Here is an 18,858-nt window from a genome sequence, read left to right on the forward strand (position 1 = left end):
GTCAGTTTGCACAAGGAAACTACTTTGATAATTAGACACCATACATAGTCATGATGTCGTGAACATTTCATAACACTTTAACACTCAAATATTACTTCGCTGCGCTGATGCATTATCACACGATCCCGGCAGTTTTCCTGCAGCAGAATGGCGATCAGCGTATAGTATTGAATCGCTGGCCACTAGACAGTTCTTTGCTGCTCGTATCTAGAGCCGCTCATGTTAGTGCGTTTAATACACTCTTTCATTGAAACATCTGGTTACACGTGAAATAACATGCCTGATTACACCCAAGCACGAAATTTACGGGAGCCGAGCCTTGTGCGACGAAGTGTCTGATTTTGCTATTGGCCAGCCTTATGTCCGCTATCCTCTCAGTATTGTCGTTCACACCTATTGATTTCCCATGTTACAGCAAGGATGGTTCCTATTAAAACCTATCCCTCCTTCTCTGGCACCGATACGGAAGACCTTGTATCGAGCCCATATAATTATCTTTCTCATTCTTTTCTTTCGCGTTTCTTTGTTCTTTTCTCTTCGCACAATAACATCAATCGTCCTAATTTCAATTATGCCAGTTATCTTTATCTCCAAGTTATGCGTTGACTACAACGCTAAGTCAAGTATTAACAACATGAAAGAAAAGATGACTTCATCGTTTAATAAGGTGCACGCACGCACGCGCGCACGCACGCGCGCGCGCGCACACACACACACACACGCACACACACACACACACACACACACACACACACACACACACACACACACACACACACACACACACACACACACACACACACACACACACACGCACGCAAGCACGCACGCACACACACACACACGCACGCACACACACACACATACACGCACGCACGCACACATGCACACGCACGCACGCACACACGCACACAAACACACACACACACACACACACACACGAGGACACCTACGTACTTCTTACTCACCATGGTTGCTTAGTGACTATGGGTTGCGAGATGAAATCCCGGCCACGGCGGCCGCATTTCGGTGGGGGCAAAATGCGAAAACACCCGTGTACTTTGATTTAGGTGCACGTTGAAGAACCCCAGGTGGTCAAAATTAATCTTGAGTCCCCCACTACGACGTGCCTCATAATCAGATCGTGGTTTCGGCACATAAAACCCCATAATTTAATTTTTAACCTAATCACTTCTTATGAGTTGTGAATGCAAAAGTATCGATGTCCAACAGAACGCCGCTGAGTGGTCCTTCCAGTTATGAACTCCTAGCTGGCAAGCGAGTGCGTTGAGACCCTAGGTCAATGCCTCCTAGATAGCACAAGGCCAGTGTACTTCGATCTGTGACATCATGCTGCCTTGCCCGACTGTCATATAATTTAATGGGTGCGCTCCCGAGCAAGCCATGGTGATTTTGACGTCATCGTTTTCGTCACACCGGGCTTTTCAATGGAAATTTCGGTTCAAGCAGCGTGAAGTCGTAAAGCAGAGTGCACAGGCCGACAATCTAGGAGGCGCTGGTTTACCCCAGTGGGTAAGACACTCGACTTCTGAGCGTGGGGTTATAGTTTCGAAACTCACTATCGCCAACGTTTCTTCTTTCGAATTTATTCAGTTTTTTATACAATAATTTCTTTATAGCGATTACCGAGGCTAAGTTAGAACGCAAGCAAGAGCTTGCGCGGACAAGGAATGGGTGGATAACACAGGCTTCCGAGAGCGAGGGTGACGTGGCGCCGCGGCGATGCCCTCGTCACTCACGCAACACCTGGCGCGCCACTGAACCAGCAGATGTTCCTTTTCGCCCGGTATGCTCCGTCGAGGCGCGCACGTGACCTGGCGCCTCAGCCAATGAACATTTAGGTGCCGTTTCACTGGCACAGACGCCGGCTTTATTGCTCACTGAGCCATTTGATGCTTTCGCATCAATAGACTGTGAGAACTATACTCATATATGCTAAGAATGCAGGGGTACAATAAAGATTGGTTGATCGACTGGGAAATAATTAGTTAATGAAGTTTCTTAGCCGGAGTGACATTTACCGTGCTATCTATCCAATTCTACAAAAACGTAGAAAGTTGTCTTTGCAAGTTCAATGGATCGAGTACTTTTGGGGCCCTGCGGGCACACATAGGCGGCGGTGTCATGTTCGGTTGCTTGTGTCACTCGGGCATGTGTTGGACTACTACAGATTCACAGAATATGAAAACGAGGCAACAGACCTCTTTCAGTACAGTTTCTTCCAAAGTTCCTAGCGCTGTAATGGGCCCCGATGGTGTGTGTGTGTGTGTGTGAAAACATTTATTGTAATGATGTCCGGAGGCTCGATTTCTTAAGCCAAGGCGGGCCGCTCCCGCGTTGGCACTGTCAGCCTAAGCCTTTCAGCGACATCATCTGCCTTCTGGACGGCCCTTAGTTGGTCCTGAAACAATCGGCTTTGAATCCTTTTCTCCCACTGTGTCCATGCTTCAACGAGGTTGGGGAGAGTCGCGGGACACCCCGCCAGCATATGTCTGATATGGAGGTATCGAACAATCAGTTGGCCGCTTGTGTGACGTCAAACGCTAAGACGATAGTCGGTTCCCTTGTTTCATGTTTGTAAAACGGAATAAGACTAACCGAAAACGCCGTCCATTAGTCATGGAAACAATGCTTCCGTATTTACGAAGAAGCAAGGATTAGGGACTTGAACTTTGGAAAAAATGCCAATTTTTTGCCTCATGTCCTTATCGTGCCTATTTGACACATATGCACGATTTATGGGTGTACAAACATTTTTTTGGCGCTTTTATTGTGTCTGCAAACGTCTGTTTCGATGTCGCACGCGTAATGCGAAGACGTGGGTTCGTATCCCACCTGCGGCTAGTTTCTTTTCATCCACTTTCATTTCCATTAATTTATCATTTCTTTAATTCCATTAATGAGTGCATGTAATTTCTCCTATGCTGTCCTTGGTGTCATTGTTTGTTGGCTTCTTGTGATATAAATAATAAAAATCGGGCCCTCGGTTTCCTTCCTTCTCGTTCGTTACATAGCGAGGCCTCGAATCCAGCAGCATTGATGCCTTCGAGTAGCATGTATGAGTTTATTAACCAGTTGCCTTCACCCAATAAGATCACGTGCCCGTGACGCCTGCGGCAGAAAGGATGTTCGACATCCACCGTCTAGTCCGTGAATGGCGGCTCAGGCTAACCCTCCCAGGTTTAGTTCTAGCAGATAAGCACAAATACCCGGTAAAGTGAACGGGAAAACGGCGCCACAGTAGCTCAATTGCTAAGAGCACGCGTAATGCGAAGACGTGGGTTCGTGCCCCACCTCCGGCCGGTTGTTTTTTCGTTCACTTTCATTTCCATTAATTTGTCACTTCTATAATTCAATTAATAAATACGGGTAATTTTCCCTATGCTGTCCTTCTTGTCTTTGTTTGTTGGCTTCTTATGATATCAGTAATAAAAATTCGGCCCTCGGTTTGCTTTCTTCTCGTTTATTTCGATGTTTGGGCCTATATTGCATTTTCAAAGTCTAAAAATCCATTTTTTCATGTTTTGTTCTGGCTTCATTTTGTTTATAATAATATCACCCTTTGGGGAATTTGGTTAATTTAAGGCAGCCGATTGTCACCACAATCATTTTTCCAGTGTAAAGTTTGTTATTAGCAACTTTACAGCAGACGAGAGCATCGCTGTGAGAAGGGCTTAAACGGTGGTACGCGCAACACAGTTGAAGGAGACTAAATGTACTTGTGCGCTCAAGGCACGTTTCTAGCAGACATCATTGAGGAACCTAAATGCTCGGGCACAACTCTGACATGGAATGTGAGGACCATTTAGGACGTTCCGGAAAGGTTTGCCACCATCCCCGATGGATCTGCTGCTGATGGAGTTAGGTCGAAACTTCAATCTGCCTCAGACAAAATCCCGGCTTTTAGAGAACTGAAAGTACTCTCAAAGGCTCTGAACAGCGAACATTCTGCAATTACAGAGGACGTTGGATCATCGAAGTTCAGGTTGAGCGTTCCTTTTCGGTATGCAAATTAATCAGTGACATTCGGCGCCACATGAAACCCAAAAATCTTGAGATGGTGCTTGTTTGTCACTGCTTTCACAATCTTTCACTTAGTTTCTGATAAATATTGTTACCTACGCAACTTGCCTCATTCCGTTTTATCGAGAAAATAAAGCAAATTTCGCTAAACAGGAATTTAGCGGACTGGGTTCCCATCATAATTTATCCTCAGTTGCACAGCGGAAGTTCTTTTTTGGAGACTATTATATGCCTCAAATGACAGCTTTAGTGAATGTTATAGGCGCCTAAAACAGCACTTTTTAGTGCCCAAACATCCGGTCTCTAGTTACCATATTCTAAGCAACAACGGTCGTCTTTCTCTGGCTATGAAATAGGAAGTACTTACACTCGGTATAGGCGCAAGGAAAACTAAGGCAGCAAGAACTTTAGCGGCTTTCCGGTTTATTGCAGAACCGTTAACTTGTCGAGCAAAAAAAAAAAAAAAATAGACATGCGCGAAAGTAAACGGCAATGTTGGCTCTAAGTTGATTTCTGCGATTAGAGGCGTCAATATTTTCATGCGTTTATTCCTTGCAATCAAGGAGGTTACTGCGCTTGAATAGGGCGCTGCACATCTTGCAAAAAAGCAGAATAAATGCAGAAATACCACGCCAGTAGAATTACAAAAACACACATACAATTTCAATAAGCAAAAGCTTGTTGATGCGTTTCTTTCATACGGTTATGAAAATGTCATTCATGTGCCAACAAGGGTAACAAATACATCCGGAACTCTACTAGATCTTTGTTTCACGAACTGTAACTCGACTGATATAGAACCTGGTGTCTTATTAGCGGACCTGCGCAACCACTTAGCGATCTTTATTTTTCTAACACACCTTGCAGAACATGCAACAAGAACCTCGCACCAATAAATTAAGTACACAGTCATTAATGACGAAACAATTCAGTTATTCGAAAGATTAGTTTGAATTATGGGGTTTTACTTGCCAAAACCACTTTCTGATTATGAGGCACGCCGTAGTGGAGGACTCCAGAAATTTCGACCACCTGGGGTTCTTTAACGTGCACCTAAATCTAAGTACACGGGTGTTTTCGCATTTCGCCCCCATCGAAATGCTGCCGCCGTGGCCGGGATTCGATCTCGCGACCTCGTGCTCAGCAGCCCAACACCATAGCCACTGAGCAACCACGGCGGGTGTTCCAAAGATTAACAGCAGAAACAAACTGGCGTCATGTTTGCCATTTAGAAGACCCGGTCGTAGCATACGATTTATTTATTAAGGAAATTACTGATAAGTACAAAAAATCATTTCCAGTAAAAGAATGTAGGAAAAAGAGCAAATAGCAATATATCAAAGGAAGCCATGAATTATTAGAGCACTTTTAAAAAGAATTAAGGAACGCGATAGACTTTTTGCCCTATTTATCAAAGCTAGAATTATTGATTACCTGGGTCAATATAAGAAACTCAACTCAGAAACAAGTTGGGGCATGACATTCAGAAAGCGCGTCATACATACTATGAAAAGAAGTTTGCAGATATAACTAACAAACCAATGAAACTATGGCAAACCGCGAACTACCTCATGTCAAAGGTAGAGAAGAAAGAGCGCCAAGAATTGAGCATTGATGCCACAATCTATACTGGAACCTCGCTAGCTAACGAGTTTAATAATTACTTCCTCAATTCAGGATTATTTAATACATTAACCACGGATAGTTATAGTCTGGATTGCAAGTTATACATGAGCCCTGCCACTGCGGGCTCAATATATATGGCTCCCACTACAGAAGCAGAAATTCGTTCGCTACTGCTAAAGGTAAATAACAGTAGTGCTTGCGGGACCGATAATTTGAAAGCACGACCCATAAAAACAGTTGCGCACATATTTTAATTGTCCACTATCACATATATGCAATTTGATCCTAAGTTCGGGTGTTTTCTCTGATAAGCACAAGATTGCAAAAATAACAGTAATTCATAAGGGAGGCGATAGTGATGTCTTGAAAAATTATAGAATAATTTCTATCTTGCCAATCTTCTCGAAAATAATAGTGCAAGTTATTACGACCGCTTTCTAGGTTACTTTCAACAAAATAACGTTATAGCAGAGCAGCAGTATGGGTTTCAGAAATGTAAGTCAACAGGAACGGCTCTGTTAAATATTAAAGATAAAATAATCGATAATTTTGAGCATAAATTATACGCCGTAGGATCGTTTCTTGATCTTAAAAAAAACATTTGACTCCATTAAATATGATATCGCATTGCAAAAGTTAACCAATTAGGGAATTTGGGGGGTTTCCTAGATCTAGTTACCAGTTACTTGACGAACAGAACCCAGTATACTGCGGTAAACCAAGCTCAGCCTTATATTGGTGTTATCTCGTTTGGGTTACCACAAGGGTCCACACTAGGACCATTATTATTTCTTCTCTATATTAATCACATCGTAAATATTTCGCTAATTCCAGAAATTATCCTCTATGCTGACGACACTTACACATTCTTTTCAGGGGCTTATATAGGGGACATAGAGAGACAAGCGAATACATGACTTGAAAACTTATCAGTGTGGCTTGGCGTGAATAAATTAGCTCTAAACACGAACAAACAAAATGTATTGTTTTTAGACCAAAGCATAAATGTGTCACAGACATCGCTCTTCACTTCGGTGATCAGCAAATCGAACGCGTTACATCCCGTAAATTTCTTGGGGTAGTTTTTCAGGAACACCTAGGTTGGTCAGCACATGTCGCAAAAATACATACATCTCACGAACAGTCGGAGAGAGAGAGAGAAAGCAAGGACATGAAAGGCAGGGAAGTCAACCAGAAGAGCATCCGGTTTGCTACCCTACACTGGGGGTGGGGGAAAGGGGAATAGAAAGAGGAAAAAAGGGAAGAGAGTGAGCACTGAGTGCGTGTGGGCGGGACACTATGCACAGGGACACTATAAACGGTCTCTTAAACTGGTGCACCTCAAGTATTGCACTAATGCACGATTCGCTTTTCGTGCCAGTGATGGGTGTGGCCACGGTCCGAGTATCTTTGACTCGGTGAACGGTCTTAAGTCCAGTCGGTGCAAAGTTTCCCGCAGAGAGAGGCGTTGTACATCGTAGCGGGGGCAGGTACACAATAGGTGCTCGATGGTCTCCTCGCACCCACAGGAATCGCACATCGGGCTCTCGGCCATTCCCAAACGATAGGAGTATGAGTTTGTGAATGCTACTCCCAGCCACAAGCGGTACAGCAAGGTTGCTTCGCCGCGGGAAAGGCTAGATGGCAGTTGTAGCCGTAGCGTGGGGTCCAGTTTATATAATCGGCAGTTGAAGGCACCTGAACTCCAGAGATCTTGCGACTTTTTGCGTGCATGTAGGCGAAGTTCCCTGGCAGCGTCCGACCTCGCCAAAGGTATTGAACGCGTCTGGGTATCTTCGTGGGCAGACCGGGCAGCCTTGTCCGCTAGGTTGTTGCCGACGATGCCACAGTGAGCAGGAATCCATTGAAATACAATGGTGTGCCCTCTTTCCAGAGCATGGTGGTGCACTTCCCTGATGTCAGATATCATCTGCTCGTATGTTCTGTCACGTAATGCAGACTTGATGCTTTGAAGGGCTGCCTTAGAGTCACAAAATACGACCCATTTCTCTGTTGGCTCTTCGGTGACGTACATCATAGCGGCATGGAGAGCTGCAAGTTCTGCCGATGTCGACGTAGTCGTGTGCGACAATTTGAATTTAACTGTAACCTTCTTGGCTGGAACGACGAATGTGGCAGTTGAGCTGGCACGTGAGGTCGAACCATCGGTATATATATGTATGCGGTCATGATATGTCTGGTGCAGTAATAGGAGCGTAAGTTGCTTCAGAGCCGGCGATGGATGATTGGACTTTTTTGTAATTCCAGGAATAGCAAAATTCACTTGAGGCTGTCGTAGGCACCACAGGGGAGATGAAGGCTTCGTCGCCGGTGTAAAAGATGACGGTATGCACTCTTGATGAGCGTTAATCACTCTTGAAAAGGTCGCTTGAGGTCTCTCGGCTGGTAGGGAGGCCAAATGATGGTCGGGGATCCTTGACAGATGGCGAATGTGCGCTTTGAGAGAGTCGACAGCTACGTGTGTCTGGATCATATGGTCCCCAGCGATGGCAATTGTTGCTGCTGTTGACGTGCACCGACGCAGCCCTAAACATGTGCGTAGGGCTTGACCTTGTATGCTCTCCAAGGCGCGAAAGTTCGTCTTGCATGCATTTGACAACACTGGTAGACTGTAACGTAGGAGTCCGAGAAACAGTACTCCGTAGAGCTGCATCATAGAACGGACTGATGTACCCCAGTTTTTCCCGCAGAGAAATTTAAGGACCTGAGCAATGGCAACTAATTTCTTCTTTAGATAGACGCAGTGAGGGCTCCACGCGAGGTTGCGGTCAATGATGACGCCTAGAAAGCGATGTGTCTTAGCATAGGATACAGCCTGACCATTGATTGAAACAGGATACGATGACATTTGTTTGCGCGTAAAGCCAACCAATGCGGACTTTTCAGTAGACACGCTGAGGCCTTGTTCTCGTAGATAAGACGCCGTCATGGTCGCCGCCCGCTGAAGCCTGGCTCGTACCTGAGGGTGAGTCACCGCAGAAGCCCAGATGCAAATGTCGTCGGCGTATATTGAGACGTGAACTGACCGCGGTAGGTACTCCGCAAGTCCTACCAAGACGAGGTTGAACAGAATGGGGCTCAACACTCCACACTGCGGCACACCACGCCAGATGTAATGTTCCGAAGTTGGGCCGTCTTCAGCCTGTGAGAAAAAGCACCTCTCAGTCAAATAGTCCCGAATCCATTGATACATCCGGCCACCAACTCCAACAGCCTCAAGTGAGTTCAGTATGGCCTCATGGGCGACGTTGTCGTATTCTCTTTTTATATCTGGGAAAAGTGCCACTGATAGGCGCTTGAGGCTTTTTTGATTTTGGACCCAGGTTACGATGTCAATGACGTTGTCAATGGACGAGCGACCTCGACGAAAGCCCGTCATGGCGTCCGGATAAATGTTGAATCGCTCTAGGTACCATTCCAAGCGAGCAAAAATCATTCTTTCCATCACTTTACCGACGCAGCTCGAAAGCGCAATCGGACGGTATGATGAGAGCTCAAGCGGAGACTTTCCAGGTTTCAGAATGGGGATCAAGCGGCTCGATTTCCATTGTCTAGGAACGGCGCCGTTCTGCCAAGACTCATTGTAGTAGCTGAGCAGCTCATCACGTGCGTCATGTCCAAGGTGGCATAGGGCAGCATACATGATGCCATCAGGTCCTGGTGACGACGAACGCCTGCAGGTCGCCAACGCAGCATCGAGCTCTTCGAGTGAAAAGAGCACGTTCATTTCTGGTACACGTGCCTCAGGGATGTCATTCAATGCTGCGTCAGTAATGATGGCCACGGACCCAGCAACCCGTGCACAGAAATCTTCAGCCACTTGAAGTTCCGAGCGGAGTTGGTATAGGGCCAGAGCAGCAAAGGGCTTCCTTTGGTGCGGAGATGAGCGAAGTCCCCTAACAGTTCTCCATATGTGCGAGAGCGATTTTCGGGGATCAAGCGACTGACAGAAAGTTTTCCATCGCTTGTCTTCCAGTTTATCCATACGACGCTAGACTTTTTTCTGTATGCGTCGTGAAGCCCTCAGGCCCAAGGCGCACTTCGTGCGCCGATACCTCCTCTCCGCCCGTCGGCGTGCCGCACGAAGCCTCTCCAGTTCCATATCCAAGTCTGTTCGCCTTGCTGACCTTGTGAGCGAGCAGATGGATGTTTTCAATGTCTCTGCGATTGCATCTTCGATAGTGTGTGAAAGGCCTTCCCGACATGCGTCATCCATATCCTTCTTAAACTTGGTCCAATCAACTGTACGCAAGACAGTAGAGGAGCGTTGCTCAACTCCTCTAATCTTTATGTATGTTGGAATATGGTCACTTCCATGTGTTTCAATGTCCGGAAACCAGTGGACGATCGAGGCAAAGCGCCGTGACACCAAAGTTAAGTCCAAACAGCTGCTAGAGGTGGTGCCTCGCAAAAACGTAGGGCTGCCGTCATTCACACAGCCCAAATCATGGTCGGCAGCAAAGGAGGCGAGACTCCTGCCTTTGGAATCAATTTTAGTGCTTCCCCATAGCTGGTGATGCGCGTTGAAGTCACCTGTGGTAACCCAGGGGCCATTGTTCATCAGTAATATTTTATTGAGTCGTTCGCCGTCAAAGTGACCCGCTGGGGATATGTAGGCTCCAATTAATGTAAATGACACGTCTTTCTTTTGGATATTCAGGCAGACATATTGGTTGTAGTCATGAGGCTCTACCGCGTGAGCGACATCGGAGACACTTACAAACTAAAGGATCTGTTATCACCTTGGTAAAAAAAAACAATTATATTATGCCCTAGTACACTCTCGTCTGCGCTACTGCCTTCTTGTATGGGGTACGACCACGAAAACAGATTTAGAAAGCCTACATGTACTACAGAAAGAAGTGTTGCGTCAAAAAGAGAATGCTTCGCGCTCAGCACGCTCTACCCATTTATTTCAAAAGCATCGAATCTTGACTATCACAAACATTCTGTGTAAAAAATTAGCGTTTGTTATATACACTCAAATGAAACAGAATTCATCATTGTTCTTAGAAAAATACGCCCATAAAGAACACTCGCACAACCTCCGGCATACCACTTATAACAAAGAAAAGATTGGCGCTAACTACGGTTGACAAAAACTATCATACCAGATTCTTGACTTCTTCAATAGACACGAAACAGCCATGTCCGTTGTTACAGAAAGTGTCTCAGCGCAAGTATTTAAGAACATGAGCAGATACCTTCTTGGCACATAATTTTAAAATGTTTTTTTTTCGTTCTTTTTTTCGGGGTGTTAAGTGAGTACGAAATGTTGGTTCAGATGTGAACTTGGTTTTTATTGTTTCTGTATTTTTTGTTTGGTCGATTTTTCTGTACGTTATGACACAAATGTCATTGGTTCATAGTTATACATTTCTCGCGATACAGATAAATCTGGTCCAAAGGTTTTGTTTTGATGCGTTGTTGCCAGTGCTTCATTCATGTTGAAAGATTTGTCGACAAGCAATGTAGCACTTATTGCAGGGATGTTTGGTGATGTGTTTGGGGAGTGGGGGGAAGGGGCTTACACTCTGTCAGGCATTAGTTGCCTTTATGTCTGCCTCGTAGGCAACTGTTTTGATGCCTAAATGAAATACTTTGACTTTGATATACACACACACGCGCACATACACACACACACACGCACGCACACACACAACACACATACACGTGCGCACGCACACACACGCACACGCACACACACAACACACATAGACGCACGCACGCACACACACGCACACGCACGCACTTGCACACGCGCATACGCACGCACACGCACAAACCCACGCGCGCACGCACACGCATGCACGCACGCACGCACACGCATGCATATGCACACGCGTACACACACGGCACCCGCGCACACGCACGCACACATACGCACACACGCGCACACACATACGCACACACACACACACACGTGAATGCACACACGCGCACACGCACGCACATGCACACGCGCACACACACGGGCTCACGCGCACACGCACGCACACACACGCACATACACGGGCGCACGCGCACACGCACGCACACATACGCACACACACGCACACACGCACGCACATGCACACACGCACAGACGTGCACACGCACGCACACATACGTACACGTTCACGCAAACACCCGCACACACGCGCGCACACACAAGGGCACACGCGCACACGCACGCACACATACGCACACATGCACACACGCATGCACACGCGCACATGCACGCACATATACGCACAAGCATACACGCGCGCATGTATACGCAGGGGCACACACGCACACGCACGCACACACACGCACACGCATGCACGCACGCACACACACGCACGCGCATACCCACGCACACACGCGCACATATGCACATGCTCAGACGCGTGCATGCACATACGCGCACACGCGCATACACACACGCGCACGCACACATACGCACGCGCTCACGCGCGCACATGCACGCACCCACATACACGCGCACATGCTCACACGCGCACATGCTCACACGCGCGCATGCACGTATGCGCACGCGCATACACGCGCACACGCATACGCACACATACGTATACGCACGCGCACACGCGCGCACATACGCACACGCTCACACGCGCGCTAGCACATATGCGCACACGCACGCACGCGCACGCACACACGCGCACAAGCGCGCACGCACATGCATGCACGCATACGCACACTCGCGCGCACGCACACACGTACGCACGCACACATACGCATACGCACACGCACACACGTGCGCATGCACATACGCGCACATGCGTACGCACACGCGCACACGCACATGGATGCACGCACGCACATCCACACGCGCACACGCACACACACACACACACGCACACGCGCACGCATGTACATATGCGCACACGCACGCACGCGTACGCAGTTACAAGCGCACACGCATGCACGCACACGCATATGCACACACGCACGCGCACGCACATGCACACGCGCACACGCATGCACACATAGTCATACACGCGCGCATGCACATACGCGTACACGCACGCACACGCGCTAAACGCACACACGCACATGCACACGCGCACACACGGACACAGACGCACACGTACGCACACGCGCGCACACGCACGCACATATATGCACACGTACACGCTCACACACGCGCACACACACGCACACGCAGGCACACGCACTCACACACACACGCGCACACACACGCATACGCACACACGCACACGCGCATGCACGCGCACACAAACGCACACGCGTGAACGCGCGCACATGTGCACACATACAGAAGTAGTAAGGAAAAATGTGTTTTCTCCGTTAGTTGGAGTGCTTTCAGCTTTGTTTTTGTATTTTTGTTTGCATAAATAGAGGTGTGGGCGGTAAGTTCTAAAGATAAAAATGTTTTGGTACCATTCGTACGAAGTTGGTTCTCGTGGGGAGCTTAGGGGGGAAGAAAGCCAGCGCATCAGGGGCCGGTGTTCGGTGGCGGAGCATGAATTATTGAGGGGGGCCGCGGTGCTCGAGGAAGAGCTGGGCGACATCTGAGCGCCGAAGGAGCTGCGCCAACTTGTCTTCGTTTGACGACGGGCGTGATCGATGCCACGCTTTCTTGCTTCCAGACCACAGAGGAAAGGACTGTTTGTCACCGGTGATCGATACGTACACCAGAGTGGCCTGTGTGGCTAGAAAAAAAATAGAAACAAATTGAGAGAGAGAAAAGGGAGAAATTACAGTGAGCGTCCCCTGCTCGAGTTTTCGTCGACGACCAGCCACAGAATTAAGGGACCCCGTGACCCGTCTAAGAGCGAGACGCAAGTCTGTCCTCGGTTCCACGCCATCCGCATTACGGATGCGAAACTTTTCATTTTTTATTTTTATTTACAAAATACTGCAGGCCCAAGCTAGGGCCCATGCAGGAGGGGTATCGAAAGGGTTTACACAAGCATTGGTTAAAACATCAAACACAATCATCATAAATCATGAAGAGAGAGAGAAAAAAATAATATGCATTCTTTGACGCTTGCTGGTCCCCATCGCATTAGCTCGCCCTTCGCAAGTGAAAACTTTTCCTGCAAATTGAAGTCGTCTTCCTACAGCTCATGACTTTGTTCATGTAGCAGCTCACTCAAGCCAAGAGCAGCAACAAAAGACCACAGAGTCAGGATATATATATATATATATATATATATATATATATATTGTCGCGTATACCCTGCTGGGGTATACAAGCTGAATCAGATATAGGCGGTTGCACTTTACAAACACGCAAGCGGCGACGCGCGATGCCGAGACGAACCTCGTTCTCCTCTTCTTCCGTCTCTTGCTGCGCCACACGATGTGGCATTACCCCCTCTTCAAAAAAAAAAAAGAATAAAGAAGGAAAGCATGCATAGCCTTGACCTGAGAGTGCCGAGATGGTTTAGGATGAACACATAGGCTATAGTCACAATCACTGTGCTGTGCGATATAGTCACAAGGCACTGATGGACGAGCAACCACAAAACTAATCGAAGCAGCTGAAAACGTCGAATATTAGGGGCTATAGTACGGTTTCAACCGCACAACGTGCACAATCTCAGATTGCGGTTGTCGATGTCGGGAAGGCTGACTTCCGTCAGGAAGGACTTCGTAGTTCACGTCGCTAATTCGCTGCAACACTCTGTAAGGTCCAAAGTAGCGACTCAAAAGCTTCTCGGATAGTCCTTTTCGGCGCACGGGAGTCCAGAACAAACTTGATCACCAGGTTGGAACTCGACATGTCGATGGCGGAGATTGTAACGGTGCGCATCGATGCTCTGTTGTTGCTTTATGTGCACTCGGGCAAGCTGACGGGCTTCTTCCGCTCGTTGTACGAAAAGTTCGGCATCTTGGGCGAGGTCGAGATGATCGATGTTGTCGCACGGCAGCATTGCTTCTAACATAGTCTGCACTTCACGGCCGTAAACGAGGTAAAACGGCGTGAAGCGTGTTGTTTCTTGCGTAGCAGTATTATAGGCAAACGTTACGTAAGGGAGTATCTCGTCCCACGTCTTGTGCTGTACATCTACGTACATAGACAGCATGTCAGTCATCGTTTTGTTCAGTCGTTCGGTCAAGCCGTTTGTCTGTGGATGATAGGCAGTTGTCCTTCGATGGGTCGTGCAGCTGAGTTTAAAAACGTCTTCAATGAGCTGTGCTGTAAAGGCTTTGCCTCGGTCTGTGATGACGTGCGATGGGGCGCCATGCCGTAGGACGATGCTCTGTATGAAAAACTGGGCAACCTCGGAAGCTGTGCCTCGAGGCAGCGCCTTTGTCTCAGCATATCGTGTTAAATAGTCCGTGGCGACGATTATCCACCTGTTGCCAGAAGATGACAATGGAAACGGGCCCAGAAGATCCATGCCGACCTGGTCGAAAGGTTTGCCAGGTGGGTCAATCGGATTCAGCAATCCCGCAGGCTTCACAGCTGGCGACTTTCGGCGCTGGCATTCACGGCAGGCTTGGACGTACCGCTTAACACATTCGGCAAGTCTCGGCCAGTAGTAGGATTTGCGCACTCTATCAAGCGTTCGCGTAAAACCCAAATGGCCAGACGGAGGCTCGTTATGACAGGCGAACAAAACTTCGGCACGGAGGTCGGCTGGAACGACTAAAAGGTAGGTCTTGTTGGTGGCAGCGGAGTTCTTCTTGTATAAGACGCCATGTCGTAAACAAAAAGACGACAATCCTCGAGTGATATGCCGGGGTATTGTTGGGTTTCGTCCTTCCAGATGTTCGAATATAGGCCGTAGTGCGTCGTCTGCGCGCTGCCGTGTGGACAGATCAGTAACGCTTACGGCCCCAAGGAAAGCGCCGTCGTCCTCAACGTCGTGGTCGGTAGTGTCGATAGGGGCGCGCGAGAGTGCGTCAGCGTCTTCGTGTATGCGGCCCGACTTGTACACGATGGTCACGTCGTACTACTGCAAACGTAGACTCCACCGTGCCAATCGTCCAGAAGGATCCCGGAGGTTTGCAAGCCAGCATAACGAGTGGTGATCAGTTACAACTTTGAATGGGCGGCCGTACAGGTAAGGTCGAAATTTGGCCAGCGCCCATACGACGGCAAGACACTCTTTCTCCGTGGTGGTGTAGTTGGTCTCTGCACGCGATAGTGTGCGACTTGCGTAGGCGATCACTCTTTCAATACCTTCCTGCCGTTGTACAAGGACCGCACCAAGACCAACGTTACTGGCGTCTGTGTGAACTTCCGTGCCCGCCTCCTCGTCAAAGTGGGCCAAAACTGGTGCTGACACCAGACGCTGTCGAAGCTCGGTGAAAGCAGTCTCTTGCTCTGAGGACCAGACGAACGATACATCGTCCCTCGTGAGGCGAGTCAGCGGCTCCGCCATCTTTGAAAAATTTTCGATGAAACGCCGGTAGTATGCGCAAAGGCCCAGGAAGCGTCGGACACCCTTCTTGTCGGTCGGTGTTGGAAACGAGGCTACAGCGGCAGTTTTCGCGGGATCGGGGCTACGCCTTCTGCGCTGACCACGTGTCCGAGAAACATCAGCTCCTTGTAGCCGAAATGACACTTCTGAGGCTTAAGGGTGAGGTTAGCCGATCGGATGGCTTCGAGAACTTGCCGCAGTCGTTTCAGGTGGTCGTCAAATGTCGCCGAAAAAACAACCACGTCGTCAAGGTAGACGAGGCAGCTTTGCCACTTCAGACCAGCGAGAACGGTGTCCATCATTCGCTGGAAAGTTGCTGGGGCCGAACAGAGACCGAAAGGAAGTACTCTGAATTCGTAAAGGCCATGTGGAGTGACGAAAGCAGTTTTTTCGCGGTCTCGTTCATCGACCTCAATTTGCCAGTAACCGCTCTTTAGATCGAGAGACGAAAAATACTTAGCTCGCCGCAACCTGTCTAAAGAGTCATCGATACGTGGTAGTGGGTACACGTCCTTCTTGGTAACATCGTTGAGGCGTCGATAATCAACACAGAAACGAAGCGTTCCGTCTTTTTTCTTGACTAGAACGACCGGGGAGGACCACGGACTGTGCGAAGGCTGAATGACACCATCATCTAGCATCTCCTTGACTTGGGCTTGAATTGCCTCACGTTCTTTCGGCGAGACACGATAAGGCTGTTGTTTGATGGGACGTGCGTCGGCGGATGTCGTTATTCGGTGCTTCGTGATTGGCGTTTGGCCCACCTTAGTACCCGGAGCGAAGCACGTGCTGAATTCGTTCAAGAGTTCTTGCAGTGCGCTCTTTTGGTCGTCCGTAAGCTCGGAGTTTACATTGATGTCTCGGAGCGAACCGTCGTCTTTGTCCACCTCAGAAGCAAAGCACTCGACGATGTCCGTTGATGGTTCGGCGTAGGTGATGGCAGTGCCACGAAAAATGTGCCGATGCTCAAAGGTAAAGTTGGTAACGAGGACCGTTGTCTGGCTTTCACGAAGTTCCACAAGAGAGAGAGAGAAAACAAGGGTAGGAAAGGCAGGGAGGTCAACCAGAACAGCATCCGGTTTGCTACCCTACACTGGGGGTGGGAAAAAAAGTTCCACAAGGCTTCGCGCTACACAAATACCTTGTGCCAGCAACATAGAAATGTTGCCTTCGACAATGGCTTCACCGTCTTGTAGTTCGTCGGACTTGACCGGAACCATAACACTCGCACGCGGCGGTATCGTGATGCTCTCGTCCGAAACGCGAAGTGCGGATCTGTGTCCAATGGCGTCGGTCTGTGTTGCCCTTTGTGTCGAGAAAGTGATGCAGCGCTCGCGGAAGTCAATAATGGCGCCATATTCCCGGAGAAAGTCCATCCCAAGGATTAAATCGCGGGAACACTCGCGTAGAACCAGACAAGTGGCGAGAAAAGCAGCACCGCGAATTTCTACTCTGGCCGTGCATAGGCCAAGCGGTGTGACGACGTGGCCACCTGCCGTACGAACTGGTGCCCCGTTCCAGGGCAACGTAACTTTTTTCAGAACGCTCGCCAGTTTTCCACTAAGAATAGAGTAATCGGCGCCGGTATCTATAAGTGCACTCACTGTTTTGCCGTCGATCAACACAGGTATGTCCAGTGAAATCTCGTTCGAGGAAACTGGTTCTGGCGTCACCGTGTTTTCGTTATTCTGCGGTCGGCACGGTACGAGGTCTTGAGCGCATTGAGTATCAGCGGCCCCGCCTCGGAAGGTCGCTGACGTCAGTTTTCCCGGCGTGGACTTGGTGATCGCCCTTGCGTCGTCCTCGAGGTGGTATCGCGAGCAGGGAAATATCGCCGCGGTGAGGGTGAGCGTGACTGCCGCTGCGATGGGCCCGGTCTGCGCTGCTGTTCGAGGAATTCTGCGATGTCGGGGGGTCTTTGGCCGAACCTAGGTCTAGGTGAATCGATAGAAAAGCCCCACTGTCCGAGTCGTCGGTAGGGGCGCTCCCGATACACATGACCAGCTTCGCCGCAGTGGTAGCACAGCGGTCGTCGATCGGGTGCTCGCCAAACCTCTGATTTCCTCGCGGGTGTTCGGCGATCGTCGAAATACGGTAGCGGGGCTGTCGGAGCGGCTTGCGCCGATTGCAACGCGACTGGCGGCGCCGCATAAGTAGGTGCGAAAGCTTGGACGGGGCTCAGTAATGTTTCTGCGTACGTCTTGCGCCGGGATTCGCTTGGCAGAGGTGGTGCTTCACTGCTGGAAATAGATGCCTGCAGTGCCTGCTGTACTTCGTTGCGTACGACGCTGGCGAGGGAGCTGACTGGAGGTGGCGACGTGCCGTGGTGCTTCTGCAGCTCGTCGCGAACCACTGAGCGAATCAGCTCGCAAATCAAGGCGATGTCGCACCCTAAGCCTACCGGCGTATCCGGAGTGCAGGCGGCATTTACTTGTCGGTTGTACAAGTTCGCCCGTTGCTGAAGGGTCTTCTCCATCGCGGTGGCTTCGGTGAGGAACTCCGCAACAGTCTTGGGCGTATTCCGAACAAGACCGCCAAAGAGCTGCTCCTTTACGCCTCTCATCAGATGACGCACCTTCTTCTCTTCCGACATAGTCGGATCGGCACGCTGAAAGAGACGCGTCATGTCCTCCACGTACATCGTGACGCTCTCGTTGGGCTTTTGGACGCGTGACTGAAGGGCCCGTTCCGCTTTTTCTCGGCGATCGGGGCTGGAGTAAGTCTCCAGTAGCTTGCGCTGGAACTCAGGCCAGGATGACAGGGCACTTTCGCGGTTCATAAACCA

The sequence above is a fragment of the Dermacentor andersoni genome, chromosome 1 (assembly GCF_023375885.2).
Source record: "Dermacentor andersoni chromosome 1, qqDerAnde1_hic_scaffold, whole genome shotgun sequence".
Classification (NCBI taxonomy): domain Eukaryota; kingdom Metazoa; phylum Arthropoda; class Arachnida; order Ixodida; family Ixodidae; genus Dermacentor; species Dermacentor andersoni.